The sequence below is a fragment of the Heterodontus francisci genome, chromosome 11 (genome assembly GCF_036365525.1).
Source record: "Heterodontus francisci isolate sHetFra1 chromosome 11, sHetFra1.hap1, whole genome shotgun sequence".
NCBI lineage: Eukaryota > Metazoa > Chordata > Chondrichthyes > Heterodontiformes > Heterodontidae > Heterodontus > Heterodontus francisci.
Genome location: NC_090381.1, coordinates 110,205,231 through 110,223,406, shown reverse-complemented (window position 1 = coordinate 110,223,406; position 18,176 = coordinate 110,205,231).

Below are 18,176 nucleotides of genomic sequence, written 5' to 3'. Positions count from 1 at the left end.
AGGCACCTGTATTTAAATAAAAACGCAGCAAACTATGCATGCTTAGGATGCCAAATACAAACAAAGAACATCTGATTCCTTCCATATCTTCTCTTTTTCTTCAAGAATTGGAAAGTATCTGACCAATGTATTCTTTTTGTCTGTTTTTTGTAACAGACCTCTGAAGAATAAATCTGCTTATTCTTTCAGTTGGATGCACTTTAAGTGAGAAGGTTGCAACAGTAAACTCCATCAGAATAGTCTGGCATTCTGGTTTTTAATTTTTTTCAGTGCGTGTTTGTATGTGTGCATCTGTGTATATGTGGGCCTAAGGGAAAAAGAGAACTTTTATATTTCAGTCTGTGTGATAATGCATTGCTTCATTACTGACACTGACTTGTTTTATAATAAACTGATAATTTTGTTGTTTATGAAAGAAACTTGGTTGGTATATTTTATTCTGGGATAAAAATAGAATCTATTATTGACTGTATTGGTAACTGGGTAAATTTTTAAATATATGTTGTGACCTGTTTAGAAGTGAAGCTAGAAAAACAAGCGCACTGCTCTAGCCTCAGTCATAACAAGGTACTCCCACAGTGCTATATTTCCGTGGTGGTTTGATGCAAATGATTGTCTTGCTATTATTAATTCAAATATTAAATATTAAATATGGCTAGACAATTAAATAGTTATTATAAAACTAAAGCCAACGTGCTAATTTATCAGAGTCTGTTACATTTGTGATCTCTGCCAGTTCTGATGAAGGGTCGCTGACCTGAAACGTTAACTCTGTTTCTGCCTCCACAGTTGCTGCCAGATCTGCTACGTATTTCCAGCACTTGGTTTTTATTTCAGATATCCAGCATATTCAGCAATTATTCTCTTATTTTTAGCTAATTTATCATATAGTTACAATCAGTGTTCAATTAATTAATCAAATCTAAGGATAATGTCAAAATTAAATAGAGGAATAACTACATTAAAGGATTCTGAATGTTTCAGTAAATCAAAATCTGAGGTATATAGATAATAAGAGTTCAGTAAATCATTTAAGCTAACCTCCCTTTGAAATAATGCTGTCAGCACAAGGGAAGCAGCTGATTGGTGAGTAGCTGGTGAATATTTATGCACTTAGGACTTAAGTTTATTCTGGGTAACTAAGTTAATAGTCCAATAAATTGAAGTATGAGAGGAACCTTCCTGTGACCTGCACGACCGCATGTGCATGAAATGTCATCAGCTGGAGCGAGGCTGGGAGTTTCATGGATAGCATGTTTCTGGATGTGGTCACGCCACAGCTTAAGAGTTTACAGACAGATAAGGAATTGGAGACCACCAGCCAGTCAAACAGGACGAAGCAGGTAGTGCAGGATTCCCCAAGGGGCAACTCATTCTCCAATTGCTAGTCAGTTCTGAATACTTGTGAAAGTGATAGTTCCTCGAGGAAATTGCAGCCACAACCAAGCCAATGGCACTGCAGCTTGCTCAACCGTACATGGAGACAGGATGAATCTTGGGAAAGGATTAATGATAGGGGATTCTATCATTAGAGGAAAACTTTTGCATTTCTGTGGCCGCAGACCAGAATCCAGGATGGTATGTTGCTTCCTCGGTTCCAGAGTCAAGGATGTCACTGAGCATCTGCAGAACACCCTGAGGGGAGAGGAGAATGGCCAGTGGTTGTGATGAATATCAGTACCGGCAACATAGGTAGCAAAAGGGATGAGATCCGACAAGTAGGTGATAGGGAACTAGAAAAGATATTAAGAAGTAGGACATCAAAGGTAGTAATCTTCAGATTAATTCTGGTACCATACACTGATGATTTTCCCATTGCAGCAATGGATGACTGTCCAGTAAGGAGGCGATTTGTTTGAAGGCTAGGTTGGTGCTGTCTCCTATGTGATGGAAATCTGCATGTTGATTTGCAGATCGGAATGAAAATATTACATATGATGTCGCTGTTGGAGGAGTTAGTCAAGGCACTGGCTTTGTGGTGAGATCACTTGTCCTGTAAGAACCTGACTGTGTTCACCTCAAATGCTGAGATTGTGTAATAACAGAGACTTCCCCATTTGGATCTGTCCATTGTTGTTTTTGCCAATGTAGTGGGGTCCACTTTACAGGTTCTGAGAGTGGCGTTCAGAATGTTTTACGATGTAAGTTTTGGACATCCTCTGGTGCCAGTTCCCGTGCTCAGCTGGCTGCAGAATATTGCCTTTAGTATGCATGAATGTTCCGTGTAAATCACAGGGCTGACCCAGCAAAGGTGAATTCAGAAGAAAATGCTCTCGATACTTTGTATGCAGCATCTTGCAAGAACTTCAGTGTTAGGTATTTGTCCTGCCACTTGATGTTGCAGATTGAACTTAAGCAACGAAGGTGAAATGCATCTAGTTGCTTTGTGTGATGTTGGTAGGTTGTCCATGCCTCACAACTGTACAGAGGTGATGTGAGCACCACTTCCTGGTAGACTTTGATCTTTGTTTTAAGACAGACTCCATGCTCCCTCGAAAGCCTGTTGGTGAGCCTGTCATATGTACAGCTTGCTTTTGCCAGGCGATGGCCGAATTCATCAGCCAACATAGTGTCGCTGGGGAGGATACTCCCAATATAGTAGAACTTCTGAATTAAGTTCACTGTCGTTGATTGTGACTGTGGGGTCTTAGACTTTGTGCCAAAGGGCTGGTGGATACAAGATCTAGATCTTTTTCTGAGTTATTGGGCTGAAATCTACTGGCCCCCCAACATTGGAGATCATGGTGGGTTGGGCCCAGAAAATGCCTCTGGGATAGTCCCACCACATCTTACTGGCAGTAGCAAGGCCTCATGGCAGCCTCCTCATTTCACTATGTGACTGTATTAAAATTAAGGAATAATTACTTACCTACTCACACTGGCCATCACCCTCCCATATTTTGGCTCTTGGCCGGAAGTCCTGCACCATCTAATCTGCATCCAGAGATCCAATGCAGGAGACCAGTGGGGAGGGGGCCGGATGTAAATGTTTCAGAGTGGGAGAGGCGAGAGGGAAAAAACGTACCTGATTGCTCGAGGGGTGTGATGAAAAGCAGTAATGGTAAACGTTTCTGAACTTTGCAGGGGGTGGTGGAGGGAGGGTGTGGGGTAAGGCCAGATACTCAAGGTGTTTGCTGGGGGAGAGGGCAGAAAAGTTATGTAAGGATAATTAAGGGGATGTGAGAGGGGCTGGAAATATTTTTCAATTATTTTCAATAGTTTAAGTGCCCTGTTTCTTTAAAAAATTGAAACTATCAGTAACGACTATCAGTAACGGCTCTCAGCCCTTTAAAAATGGCGCTGACCCCTGCACAGTGGCACCAGATGATATTGTCGGACGGAGCGCCCGCCCACTCACATAATTGGGGGGGTGGGGGCGGTCCACCCAATCCATGTGGATGACCTTCTGCATCGAATGTCGCAGTTGGTCAGCGAGTAAAGGCCCTGCAGTTGGCCCCCATCTTACAATCATAACAAGTTTAAGGCACAGAAAGGGGCCACTTGGCCCATCGTGTCTGAATCACAGAATCACAGAATAATACATTGTAGAAGAGGCACTTCGGCCCATCGAGTCTGCACCGATGCATTAAAACACCTGTCCTGTCTACCTAATCCCATTTGCCAGTACTGGGCCCATAGCCTTGAATGTTATGACGTGCCAAGTGCTCATCCAGGTACGTTTTAAAGGATGTGAGGCAACCTGCAACTACCACCCTCACAGGCAGGGTATTTCAGACCGTCCCCACCCTCTGGGTAAAAAAGTTCTTCCTCAAGTCCCCTTTAAACCTCCCGCCCCTCACCCTAAACTTGTGACCCCTCGTAAATGACCCTTCACCTAAAGGGAACAGCTGCTCCCTATCCACACTGACCATGCCCCTCATAATCTTGTACACCTAGATCAGGTCACCCCTCAGTCTTCTCTGCTCCAGCGAAAACAACCCAAGCCTATCCAACCTCTCTTCATAGCTTAAATGTTCCATCCTGCACAACATCCTAGTGAATCGCCTCTGCACCCCTTCCAATGCAATCACATCCTTCCTATAATGTGGCCACCAGAATTGCACACAGTACTCCAGCTGTGGCCTTACCAAAGTTCTGTACAACTCCAACATGACCTCCCTGCTTTTGTAATCTATGCCTCGATTGATAAAGGCAAGTGTCCCATATGCCTTTTTCACCACCCTATTAACCTGCCCTTCTGCCATCAGAGATCTATGGACAAACATGCCAAGGTCCCTTTGTTCCTCGGAACTTCCCAGTATCAGGCCATTCATTGAATACTTCATGTCACATTACTCCTTCCAAAGTGTATCAACTCACACTTTTCAGCATTAAATTCCATCTGCCACTTTTCTGCCCATTTGACCGTCCCATCTATATCTTCCTGTAACCTAAGACACTACACATCACTGTTAACCACTCTGCCAATCTTTGTGTCATCCACGAACTTACTGATCCTACCCCCCACATAGTTATTTATGTCGTTTATATAAATGACAAACAATAGGGGACCCAGCACAGATCCCTGTGGTACGCCACTGGACACTGGCTTCCAGTCACTAAAACCACCGTCTGTCATCACTCTCTGTCTCCTACAGCTAAGCCAATTTTGAATCCACCTTATCAAGTTACCTTGTACCCCATGTGCATTTGCTTTCTTGATAGGTCTCCCATGTGGGATCTTGTCAAAGGCTTTGCTGAAATCCATGTAAACTACATCAACTGCACTACCCTCATCTACACACCTGGTCACATGCTCAAAAAATTCAATCAAATTTGTTAGGCATGACCTCCCTCTGACAAAGTCTTGCTGACTATTCCTAATCAAATTTTGCCTCTCCAAGTGGTGATAGATTCTCTCCTTCAGAATGTTCTCCAATAGTTTCCCTACCACTGACATGAGACTCACTGGTCTGTAGTTCCCTGGCTTATCTCTACAACCTTTCTTAAATAGTGGTACCTCATCAGCTGTTCTCCAGTCCTCTGGCACCTCCCCCGTGGCCAGAGAGGAATTAAAAATTAGGGTCAGAGCCCCTGCAGTCTCCACCCTCGCCTGCCACAGCATCCTGAGACACAAATCGTCCGGACCTGGAGATCTGTCCACTTTTAAGCCTTCCAAAACCTCCAATACCTTGTCACTCCCTCTGACAATTTGCTAAAGAATCTCACAGTCTCTCTCTCTAGTTTCCATATCTACATCCTCATTCTCTTGGGTGAAGACAGATGTGAAGTATTCATTCAACACCCTACCAATGTCCTCTGGCTCCACCCACAGATTTCCCCCTTGGTCCCTAATAGGCCTTACTCTTTCCCTGGTTATCCTCTTCCCATTGATATACTTATAGAATATCTTGGGATTTTCCCTACTTTTGCCAGCCAGAGCTTTCTCATATCCCCTCTTTGCTCTCCTAATTGCTTTCTTAAGCACCATCCTATACTTTCTGTACTCCACTAATGCTTCCATTGATTTTCTCTCATTGTATTTGCTCAATGCCACTCTTTTCCTTCTCATCATACCCTGAATGTTTCTGGTCATCCATGGTTCTCTGTGCCGGCCGAAAAATGATCCACCTAGTCTACTCCCATCTTCCAGCATTTGGTCCAAAGCCTTGCAGCTTATGGCACTTGAGGTGCATTTCCAAACTCCTTTTGAATCAGTTGAGGGTCGCTGCCTCAACTAACCTTTCAGGCAGTGAGTTCCAGATCCACGCCATCCTCTGGGTGATAAGGTTTCCCCTCATCTCCCCTCTAATTATTCTACCAATCACTTTAAATCTATACCCCCTCGTCATTGACCTCAATGCTAATGTGAGGAGACCGTTCACTCTATCCAGGCCCCTCACAATTTTGTACATTTCAATCAGATCTCCCCTCAGCCTTCTCCCTTCAAGGAAGAACAAGCCTAGCCTATTCAATCTTACCTCACAGCTGCATTTTTCCAGTGCTGACAACATCCTCGGAACTCTCCTTTGTACCATCTCTTGTGCAATTAAATCTTTTCTGTTTTGAGGTGACCAGAACTGCACACAGTATTCAAGTTGTGGCCTAACCAATGAGTTCTACTGTTCCAGCACAACCTCCCTGCTCTTGTATTCTATACCTCAGCTAATAAAGGAATGGATATCAAATGCCTTATCAACCGGTCCTGCTACCTTCAGGGATCTGTGGACCTTCACTCCAAGGTCCCTTACTTCCTCTACACTTTTCAGTATTTCCCCCTTTATCATGTATTCCTTTGCTTTGTTTGACCTCCCAAATGCATCACCTCAAACGTCTCCAAGTTGAATTCCATTTGCCACTTTTCTTCCCGTCTGACCAGACTATCAATATTTTCCTGCAGCCATCCTCCTCGCTTTCTACCACATGGACTTGTAACCTGTAACTGTTGCCTTCCGTGTTGTTTTGGTCAGTGTGCACGACTATTGAGTGACCTCTCCATGGTCTATGCCTGGACGGATGTATGGAGGTTGTGAGTTGCCCAAGCGTCAAAAGCCGCCTCTTGGTCTTCCTGATGGGGTTCAAAGGACTGCAGAGCACTACCTTTGGCACAGGTATGGCTGGAGGAACTGCTGGAAACATGCCAAAGGTGACACATGACCGCCTTTTGGGTTCTGCTGCGGATTTTATGTGAGGCTCTACTCGCTCCTGAGATGCCCACAATGCAGTGGGGTTGTTACGGCCCCTACTCAGGGATAAATGGATGCCCGTGGGATGACGTGAGGGGAACGGGGTGCGGGGGGAGGGGGTCCGAGGGGGAGGGTGCGGGGGGAGGGGTGGAGGGGGAGCTGGGAAGGGGGTGCAGGGGCAGGGTGTGTGAGGGGAAGATGTTGCGAGGGGCTGCTGGGGAAGGGGGTGCTAGGGGGAGCTGGGAAGGAGGTGCGGGGGGGCTGGTGGAAAGGGGGTGCAGGTAATAAAACATTTCATCAGCTCCCTCACAATGCAGTCGCCATGTAAAGTTGGCATTGCCTTGTGTAGTTTCAACCTCGACAAAAAGATTTACTGGTCTAATTTAAAAAAAAATAAAACTACTGTGATTTATTCGTGATATTTTCTTCAAGGATTCTTGGGATGAAATCGATGCTGTCACATCTACCCCTCACTCGCTGCACCAAGAATTTTGAGGAGCAGAGGCTTTTAATGCCTTTTACTCTCCATGTGGCATGCGGGGGGTAAGCTGGGAAGGGGATGCTAGGTGGGAAGGTGGTGTAAGGGGGAAGGGGGAGGCGTCCAGCAGGGGTCGTGACACTGGCGAGCGGGCCAGCCCACAGCCTGCACCTCCTCCTTGACATCAGCATCTTCCAAGCTGCCAATGGAACTTCTTTCCCGGTTCCCAGCAGTGATGGCGGAAGGATGACTGAGGCCGGATTCAGGCCCTGAGCCTCGACAACCGCCTCATGGGCAGTCGGGCCGCCTTTCACGTCCCTGACCAGCGCCTTCCAGGTGGGCTCGTCGACCTATAGATTGAAGCTGTTAGAATTGTGCTTCCAACTCACTTCGCTCAACCCCAGCATAAACAGCCTCACTGTCTCCCTGCCTCCACTTCTGATGCAATTTCTGAAATACTGAAACAACCTTCTGTCTGCTGACTTGCTAATGGACCATTGTAGTCCCATCACTTTCTATTCTTCTGCCAGAATTCCAACATTGGTAGATATTGTTTTTCTCTGCCCTTTTTACATCAGCTATTTATCTTCACTTTCCTGGTTTCCCAGCCCTTCTGCCTTGACTGCTGCTGAGAAGGAGCACAGCCTTCTCAACGGCGTCCCGTGCATGTCACTGGACAGCTACTGCCCGCCTCAAACCGGGCAGCCCCCGGTCAGTAAGGTTCTGTCCCACCACAGTCCACCTGTTTCAATGGGTGTTTGGAGCTCAGGGTCATTGCCCGACAAGTGGACTGTAACACCGCACCAAACAGCACGACACAAAAAGGAAAGAAGGAACCAGCCCTATGCTTTGCAAGCTGGAAGGTCAGAACTATGTTTCCTGGCCTGTCGGAAAACCTTACACAAATCAACGATTCTCGGAAGACCGCCATTATTAACAACGAGCTCAGTAGACTCAACGTAGTCATTGCAGCACTTCAGGAGACACGGCTTCCTGCGAGTGGATCTCTAAGAGAGCAAGACTACAGCTTCTTCTGGCAGGGTAGGGATCCTGAAGAATCAAGACAGCATGGAGTTGGCTTCGCCATCAGAAACACCTTGCTCAGCATGATAGAGCCACCTGCAAATGGCGAGGAATGCACACTGTCCATCTGACTGCTCAGCGCCTTTGGCCCAGTACACCGACTCAGCATCTATGCTCCAACACTCTGCTCCACACCTGAACTGAAAGACCATTCTACGAGGAACTCCATAATATCATTAGTAGCATCCCCAGTACCGAACATCTGTTCCTGCTGGGGAACTTTAATGCCAGGGTTGGGGCCGACCATGACTCATGGCTCTCCTGCCTTGGGCGCTATGGCATTGGAAGGATGAATGAGAATGGACAGAGACTGCCTGAGTTGTTTCAGCCTGGGCTTCTGGGTAAGTAAATACCTATATATTTGGGCTGTTTCATCATCTGGTGCCACTGTGAGGAGGTCGTGGATAGCACATTTAGCGAATTGGTCACACCACAGATTAGGACTGCTGAGGGAGAAAGGGAATGGGTGACCAAAAGGCAGAGGAAGAGCAGGAAGGCAGTTCAGGTGTCCGCTGCGGTCATCTCCCTCCAAAACAGGGATACCATTTTGGATACTGTTGAGGGAGATGGCTCACCAGGGGAAGGCAGCAGTAGCCAGGTTCATGGCACCGTGGCTGGCTCTGCTGTTCAGAAGGGCGGGAAAAAGAGTGGACGGGCTATAGTCATCGGGGATTCGATTGTAAGGGGAGTAGATAGGCAGTTCTGTGGTCGAAAACGAGACTCCAGAATGGTATGTTGCCTCCCAGGTGCACGGGTCAGGGACGTCTCAGATCGGCTGCAGAACATTCTGAAAGGGGAGGGTGAACAGCCAGTTGTCGTTGCGCACATAGGCACCAATGATATAGGTAAAAAACGGGATGAGGTCCCACAAGCAGAATTTAGGGAGTTAGGAGCCAAGTTAAAAAGTAGGACCTCAGAGGTAGTAATCTCAGGATTGCTACCAGTGCCACGTGATAGTCAGAGTAGAAATCAAAGAATAGTCAGGATGAATGCGTGGCTTGAGAGATGGTGCAGGAGGGAGGGGTTCAGATTTTTGGGAGATTGGGACCGGTTTTGTGGAGGTGGGACTATTACAAATTGGACGGTTTACACCTGGGCCAGACTGGAACCAATGTCCTTGGGGGTGCTTTTGCTAACGCAGTTGGGGAGAGTTGAAACTAATGTGGCAGGGGGATTGGAACCAAATGAAGAGGTAGTGGACAGTAAGGAGGTAGTAACTAAAGCCTGTAAGGAACTAGATAATGAAGTCAGCGTGACTAAGGGAAAGAGTAGACAGGGAGCAGATGATGTACGCAAAGGGACTGGTGGTCTGAGGTGCATTTGTTTTAATGCAAGGAGTGTAGTAGGTAAGGCAGATGAACTTAGGGCTTGGATTAGTACCTGGGAGTATGATGTTATTGCTATTACTGAGACTTGGTTGAGGGAAGAGCACGATTGGCAACTAAATATCCCAGGATATCGATGCTTCAGGCGGGAGAGAGAGGGAGGTAAAAGGGGTGGAGGAGTAGCATTACTGGTCAAAGAGTATATCACAGCTGTGCTGAAGGAGGGCACTATGGAGGACTCGAGCAGTGAGGCAATATGGGCAGAACTCAGAAATAAGAAGGGTGCGGTAACAATGTTGGGGCTGGACTACAGGACTCCCAACAGCGAGCGTGAGATAGAGGTACAAATATGTAAACAGATTATGGAAAGATGTAGGAGCAACAGGGTGGTGGTGATAGGAGATTTTAATTTTCCCAATATTGACTGGGATTCACTTAGTGTTAGAGGTCTAGCTGGAGCAGAATTTGTCAGGAGCATCCAGGAGGGTTTTCGAGAGCAGTATGTAAATAATCCAACTCGGGAAGGGGCCACACTGGACCTGGTGTTGGGGAATGAGCCCGGCCAGGTGGTAGAAGTTTCAGGAGGGGACTACTTTGGGAATAGTGATCACAATTCCGTAAGTTTTAGAATACTCATGGACAAAGATGAGAGTGGTCCTAAAGGAAGAGTGCTAAATTGGGGGATTCCAACTATACCAAAATTCGGCAGGAGCAGGGGAATGTAGATTGGGAACAGCTGTTTGTAGATAAATCCACATTTGATATGTGGGAGGCTTTTAAAGAGAGGTTGATTAGCGTGCAGGAGAGACATGTTCCTGTGAAAATGAGGGATAGAAATGGCAAGATTAGGGAACCATGGATGACAGGTGAAATTGTGAGACTAGCTAAGAGGGAAAAGGAAGCAGCCATAAGGTCTAGGAGGCTGAAGAAAGACGAAGCTTTGACTGAATATCGGGAATGTAGGACCAATCTAAAACGAGGAATCAAGAGGGCTAAAAGGGGTCATGAAATATCTTTCGCAAACAGAGTTAAGGAAAATCCCAAAGCCTTTTATACATATATAAGGAGCAAGAGGGTAACGAGAGAAAGGATTGGCCCACTCAAGGACAAAGGAGGAAAGTTAGGCATGGAGTCAGAGAAAATGGGTCAGATTCCAAATGAGTACTTTGCATCGGTATTCACCGAGGAGGGGGACATGACAGAAGTTGAGGTTACGGACAGATGTTTGATTACTCTCGGTCAAGTCGGCATAAGGAGGGAGGAAGTCTTGGGTATCCTAAAAGGCATTAAGGTGGACAAGTCCCCAGGTCCGGATGGGATCTATCCCAGGTTACTGAGGGAAGTGGGAGAGGAAATAGCTGGGCCTTAACATATATCTTTGCAGCATCCTTAAACACGGGTGAGGTCCCGGAGGACTGGAGAATTGCTAATGTTATCCCCTTGTTTAAGATAGGTAGCAGGGAAAATCCAGGTAATTATAGACCGGTGAGCCTGACGTCAGTGGTAGGGAAGCTGCTGGAGAAGATACTGAGGGATAGGATCTATTCCCATTTGGAAGAAAATGGGCTTATCAGTGATAGGCAACATGGTTTTGTGCAGGAAAAGTCATGTCTGACCAACTTAATACAATTCTTTGAGGAAGTGACAAAGTTGATTGATGAGGGAAGGGCTGCAGATGTCATATACATGGACTTCAGTAAGGCGTTTGATAAGGTTCCCCATGGTAGGCTGGTGGAGAAAGTGAAGTCGCATGGGGTCCAGGGTGTACTAGCTAGATGGATAAAGAACTGGCTAGGCAACAGGAGACAGAGAGTAGCAGTGGAAGGCAGTTTCTCAAAATGGAGACGTGTGACCAGTGGTGTTCCACAGGGATCCGTGCTGGGACCACTGTTGTTTGTGATATACATAAATGATTTGGAGGAAAGTATAGGTGGTCTGAATCGCAAGTTTGCAGACGACACTAAGATTGGTGGAGTAGCAGATAGTGAAGAGGACAGTCAGAGAATGCAGCAGAATATAGATAGATTGGAGAGTTGGGCCGAGAAATGGCAGATGGAGTTCAATCAGGGCAAATGCGAGGTGATGCATTTTGGAAGATCCAAGATTCAAGAGTGAACTATACAGTAAGTGGAAAAGTCCTGGTGAAAATTGATGTACAGAGAGATTTGGGTGTTCAGGTCCATTGTTCCCTGAAGGTGGCAAAGCAGGTCAATAGAGTGGTCAAGAAGGCATACGGCATGCTTTCCTTCATCGGACGGGGTATTGAGTACAAGAGTTGGCAGGTCATGTTACAGTTGTATAAGACTTTGGTTCGGCCACATTTGGAATACTGCGTGCAGTTTTGGTCGCCACATTACCAAAAGGATGTGGATGCTTTGGAGAGGGTGCTGAGGAGGTTCACCAGGATGTTGCCTGGTATGGAGGGCGCCAGCTATGAAGAGAAGTTGAGTAGATTAGGATTATTTTCATTCGAAAGACGGAGGTTGAGGGGTGGCCTGATTGAGGTGTACAGAATCATGAGAGGTATAGACACGTTGGATAGCAAGAAGCTTTTTCTCAGAGTGGGGGATTTAATTACTAGGGGTCACGAGTTCAAAGTGAGAGGGGAAAGGTTTGGGGTGATATGCATGGAAAGTTCTTTACGCAGAGGGTGGTGGGTGCCTGGAATGCGTTGCCAGCGGAGGTTCTGGACGCGGGCACGATAGCATCTTTTCAGATGTATCTAGACAGATACATGATTGGGCAGGAAGCAAAGAGATACAGACCCTTAGAAAACAGGCGACAGGTTTAGATAGAGGATCTGGATCGGCGCAGGCTTGGAGGGCCGAAGGGCCTGTTCCCGTGCTGTAATTATCTTTGTTCTTTGTTCTTTGTTCTTTGTTTACCTATCAGAACCTCTGCATCACCAGCTCTTTCTTTCATACGAAACCCTGTCACCAGGCTTCTTGGAGGTATCCAAGATCACACCGTTGGCACCACCTGGACCTCATCGTCACAAGGTGAGTTTCTTTAAACAGTTTTCAAATCACACGCAGCTTCCACAGTTCGGACAGTGACAATGAACACTCCCTGGTGTGCAGCAAGGTTAGACTCAAACCAAAGAAGCTGCATCACTCCAAGCAGAAGGGCAGCCCGTTCATCAACACTAGCAGTTTTCTTCTCCACAGCTGTTATATATGTTTCTAAATTCACTTGAAAAAGCCCTTCAAAACACTCCTCCAGGGGATGCAGAGACCAAGTGGGCCCACATCAGAGGCGCCTTCTATGGCACCCAATGACCACCTATGGCAAACGTGTGAAGCAGAATGCAGACTGGTTTCAATCTCACTTTGAAGAGCAGGAACCTGTCATAGCCACTAAGCGCATTGCACTGTTGAACTACAAGAAAGCCCCCAGCAAGTTAACATCCATAGCACTTAAAGCAGCCAGAAGTGCTGCACAAGAACAGCCAAGCACTGTGCAAATGACTGCTGGCAACACCTATGCAGTCGTATTCAGCTGGCCTCCAAACCGGAAACATCAGAGGAATGTATGATGGCCTTAAGAGAACTTTTGGGCCAACCATCATGAAGATCGCTCCCCTCAAGTCTAAATCAGGGGACACAATCACTGACCAACGCAAGCAACTGGACCGCTGGGTGGAGCACTACTTCGAACTGTCGTCTGGGGAGAATGTTGTCACTGAAACCGCCCGCAATGCAGCCCAGTCTCTGCCAGTCATGGATGAGCTGGACGAAGAGGCAACGAAATCAGAACTCAGCGATGCCACAGATTCTCTAGCCAGTGGAAAAACCCCTGGGAAGGACAGCATTACCTCTGAAATAATCAGGAATGCCGAGCCTGCTATATTTTCAGCACACTAAGAACTGCTTTGCCTGTGCTGGGATGAGGGAGCAGTACCACAGGACATGCGCAATGCCAATAACATCACCCTCTATAAGAACAAGGGTGACAGCGGTGACTGCAACAAGTACCGTGGAATCTCCCTGCTCAGAATAGTGGGGAAAGTCATCGCTCGAATCGATTTAAACAGGCTCCAAATGCTGACTGAGCATGCCTACCCTGAGGCACAGTGTGGCTTTCGAGCAGAGAGATCCACCATTGACATGCTGTTGTCCCTTCACCAGCTACAGAAGGAATGCGTGAACAACAGATGTCCCTCTACATTCTTTTTATTGATCTCACCAAAGCCTTTGACCTCATCAGCAGACGTGGTCTCTTCAGACTACTAGAAAAGATTGGATGCCCACCAAAGCTACGAAGTATCATCACCTCATTCCATGACAATATGAAAGGCACAATTCAGCATAGCGGTGCCTCATCAGACCCCTTTCCTATCCTGAGTGGCGTGAAACAGGACTGTGTTCTCACACCTACATTGTTTGGGATCTTCATCTGCCTGCTGCTCTCACATGCGTTCAAGTCCTCATAAGAAGGAAGTTTCATCCACACAAGTTCAGATGGCAGGTTATTCAACCTTGCCCATCTAAGTGTGAAGACAAAAGTACAGAAGCCCTCATCAGGGAACTCCTCCTTGCTGACAATGCTGCATTACCATCCCAAACTGAAGACTGACTGCAGTGACACATCGACAGGATTGCGGCTGCCTGCAACTAATTTGGCCTAACCATCAGCCTCAAGAAAATGAAGATCATGGGACAGGACATCAGAAATGCTCCATCCATCAATATCGGCGACCACGCTCTGGTAGTGGTTCAATAGTTCACCTACTTCGGCTCAACTATCACCAGTAACCTGTGTCTCAATGCAGAAATCAGCAAGCACATGGGAAGGGCTTCCAGTGCTATGTTCAGGCTGGGGAAGAGAATGTGGGAAAATGGTGCACTGACACGAAACACAAAAGTCTGAGTGTATCAAGCCTGTGTCCTCAGTACCTTGCTCTACGCAGCGGGCCCTGGACAACTAATGTCCACCAAGAGCAATGTCTCAATTCATTCCTTCTTCGCTGCCTCCGGAGAATCCTGAGCAGAAGTCCTCGAGGTGGCCAACATCCCCAGTATATACACCGTACTGAGACAGCGGCACTTGTGATAGCTTGGCCATGTGAGCCACATGCAAGATGGCAGGATCCCCAAGGACACATTGTACAGCGAGCCCGTCACTGGTATCAGACCCACCAGCAGCCATGTCTCTCCTTTAAAGACATCTGCATACGTGACATTGATCACAAGTCATGGGAGTCAGTTGCCAGTGATCCTCCGAGCTGGTGGACAGCCATAACGGTGGGGCTAAAGTGTGGCGAGTTGAAGAGACTTAGCTGTTGGCAGGAAAAAAGACAGAAGCACAAGGGGAGAGCCAACGGTGTCACAGCCCCGACAACCAATTTTATGTGCAGCATCTGTAGAAGAGTCTGTCACTCTAGAATTGGCTTTTACAGCCACTCCAGGCACGGCTTCACAAACCACTGACCACCTCCAGGTTCTTACCTATTGTCTCTCGAGACAAGGAGGACAAAGAAGAAGAAGATCGACCACATGGCCAATCTTTGCGTCATCCATAAAACTCTTGATCATGCCCTCTACATTAACATCCAAATCGTTAATATTCACCACAAAAAGCAGGAGACCCAGTACTGAGCCCTGCGGAACGTTGCTAAAACAACCGTCAACAATTACACTTTGTTTCCTGCCACTGAGCCAATTTTGTATCCACTTTGCTGCATTTCCCTGGATCCCCAGGGCAGGTTGAGAAAGTGGTGAATAAGGCATACGGGATCCTGAGCTTTATAAATAGAGACACAGAGTACAAAAGAAAGGAAGTTATGGGAAACCATTACAAAAAAAAAGCCTTGAACGTAGTGAGTGGTTCGGAACTTGAAAGTGTGGTCGTGGCAAATTCACTCATGGCTTTCAAAAGGGAATTGTATAATTATCTAACGAGAAAAAATAGCAGAGCTACGGGAAAATGTGAAGGAGTGGGACTAGCTGATTAGCTCTTGCAGAGAATTGACAGGGACACGTGGGCCGAATAACCTCCTTCTGTGCTCGAGTGGTTCTGTGATAATTTCAAGTTTTGATTATCAGAAAATCTTTTATTTTAGATAACCATCGGAAGTGCAATATCAACCCCAAACAAATATTTCTGAGCAACTGGTTTCCTTGAAAGGGGAGTTGGGCGTGTACTGTCAGCACTAATCCATATTGGTAGGATACATTGATGGCGCAGTCTTTGATAGCTTAATTTAAAACGAACTAAAATCTATTCGTGCTCATGAGCAATGAAGCTAATTTTCCCAATTGGACAACAGGTTATAGATATTCTGGTCAATATTGATCTAGCACTGTGACAGTCTTGGTTTACCCGCAATCTGCAAAGTAATCATTGAAATTAATGAACTACGTACATGTCTTTAGGTGTCTAACATTTAAATATGAAGATTTGTTAACCTCAATTGTTAATGAAGCTTTATTGCTTTGCTGCTGTCAGGCTATCTCCATGTCCCCGTGGAGGTTTTCTTTTAACTTTGTATTAACATAAAAGACCTTGCAAGTGCGGATAACATTAGGGAAATGAGGCAATAGGATAAGCAGGACAATTAAAAGAAAGGTATGGTTAATTTGGCTAATCAAATGTAAAGAATAGCAGAAATATAGGAACTCAACAGTGAGTAGAGGCAGCTATATTCCCATGGGTATGTAGACTAGACACATTAATTGTAGTGCAATAAGAAGTAAAAGAGAACTAATGTCCTTGTTGAAGACATGATTCGGGGTGCTAAGAATTTCGGCAGCTGGCATTTTGACGGATATATTTGCGATTTTCCTACGCTTAGCAACTGCCTTCCAGAGCATCAGGAGAATGTCAAGGAACGGTGAGTCTGCAAGAGAGAGAAAACCAAAAAGTCCTATCCTAACATATGGAGGAGTGGCAGGGCAAAGTTACAGTTTCTAATTTAATGGTGGGGTTTTAGAAGTTATGATAGTAGCTATTGCGTTGTTTTAGTTCTGCGTTGCTCTAATGGTTATTATTTTTCGTAGCTAGTGCTTTTTCAGTAGTGGATTTACTCAGTGTGTAGTATTTTGTTGGATTGTTGTTTAGGAACACAGAAAAATATGAACATTGCTGCAGGAGTAGGCCATTCATCCCATCGGGCCTGCACCAACATTCAGTATGATCATGGCTAATCATCCACTTCAATGCTGTTTCCCCATACGATCCCCATATCCCCTTATCTGAATTGCATTTAGAAATCTGTCAATCTCTGCTTTAAACATACTCAATGACTGATCTTCCATAGACCTCTGGAGTAGACAATTCCAAAGACTCACAACCCAGAGAAGAAAAAAATTCTCCTCATCTCTGTCCTAAGTGGCTTCCCCTTTATTTTGAAATTGTGTCCTCTTGTGGTTCTAGACTCCGCAACAAGGGGAAACATCTTAGCTGCATCTACCCTGTCTATCCTTTTAAGTATTTTGTAGGTTTCAATGAGATCATCTCTCATTCTTCGAAATGCTGGAGAATGCATGCCCAGTTTCCACAATCTCTCTTCATGGGAATCTCCCACCATCCGGGGAACAAGTCTTGTGAACGTTCATTGCACTTCCAAGACAATAATATCCTTCCAAAGGTCAGGGGACCGAAACTGCACACGGTACTCCATGTGCTGTCTAACCAAGGTTCTATTGAAGCAAGACATCACTTTGTCTGGACACAAATGCTCCTCTGATTAAGGCTAACATACCATTAGCCTTCCTAATTGCTTGTTGCACCTGCATGTTAGCTTTCAGTGACTTATTGACAAGGACGCCCAGGTCCCTTTGTACATCTACACTTTCTAATCTCTTATCATTCAAGCAATATTCTGCTCATCTATTCCTCCTTCCAAAGAGGATAACCTCACATTTTTCCAGATTCTTTTCGATCTGCTACGTTCTTGCCCACTCACTCAGTCTGTCCAAATCCCCTTGAAGACACTTTGCATCTTCCTCACAACACACATTCCTTGCTGGTTTTGTGTCATCTGCAAACTTGTAAATATTACATTTGGTCCCTAGTTCCAAATCATTGATATATATGTTGAACAGCTGGGGCCCAAGCACTGATCCCTGTGGTACCCCATGAGTCACAGCCTGCCAATGCGAGAATGACCCATTTGTTCCTACTCTCTGCTTTTTGGCTGTTGGCCAATCCTTAATCCATGCCAGTATATTATCTCCTATGCCATGTGCTTTAATTTTGCTAACCAATTTCCTGTGTGCGACTTTATCAAAAGCCTTCTGAAAATCCAAGTATACCAGGTTCACGAACTCCCCTTTATCGATTCTGTTAGTAACATCACAAAGCTCCAACAGGTTCGTCTAACATAATTTCCCCTTCATAAATCCATTTTGACTATGCTCAATCTGATTATTAGAATAATGGTTAAGGTTCTGATGTCAGCTCAACAGTTTTGTATAACTTAACTGACATGGCAGGACAGCCGCGGACTGTCCCATGGACATCCAGAGTCATGTGAAAACTGTTAGAAACATTTTTGCATTCTTGAAAATGACAGATGCAAGACGTTCCGCCAAATTCGTAGCTCCAGCTCAGAGTTTCAGAGCTTGAAAAGTGGATGACGTCGCCAATTGCATACAGTAGCTATGTTTTCTGGAGGTAGAGAACACGCGGTTACACCGTTCGGGAACAGAGGGAATGGGTGAA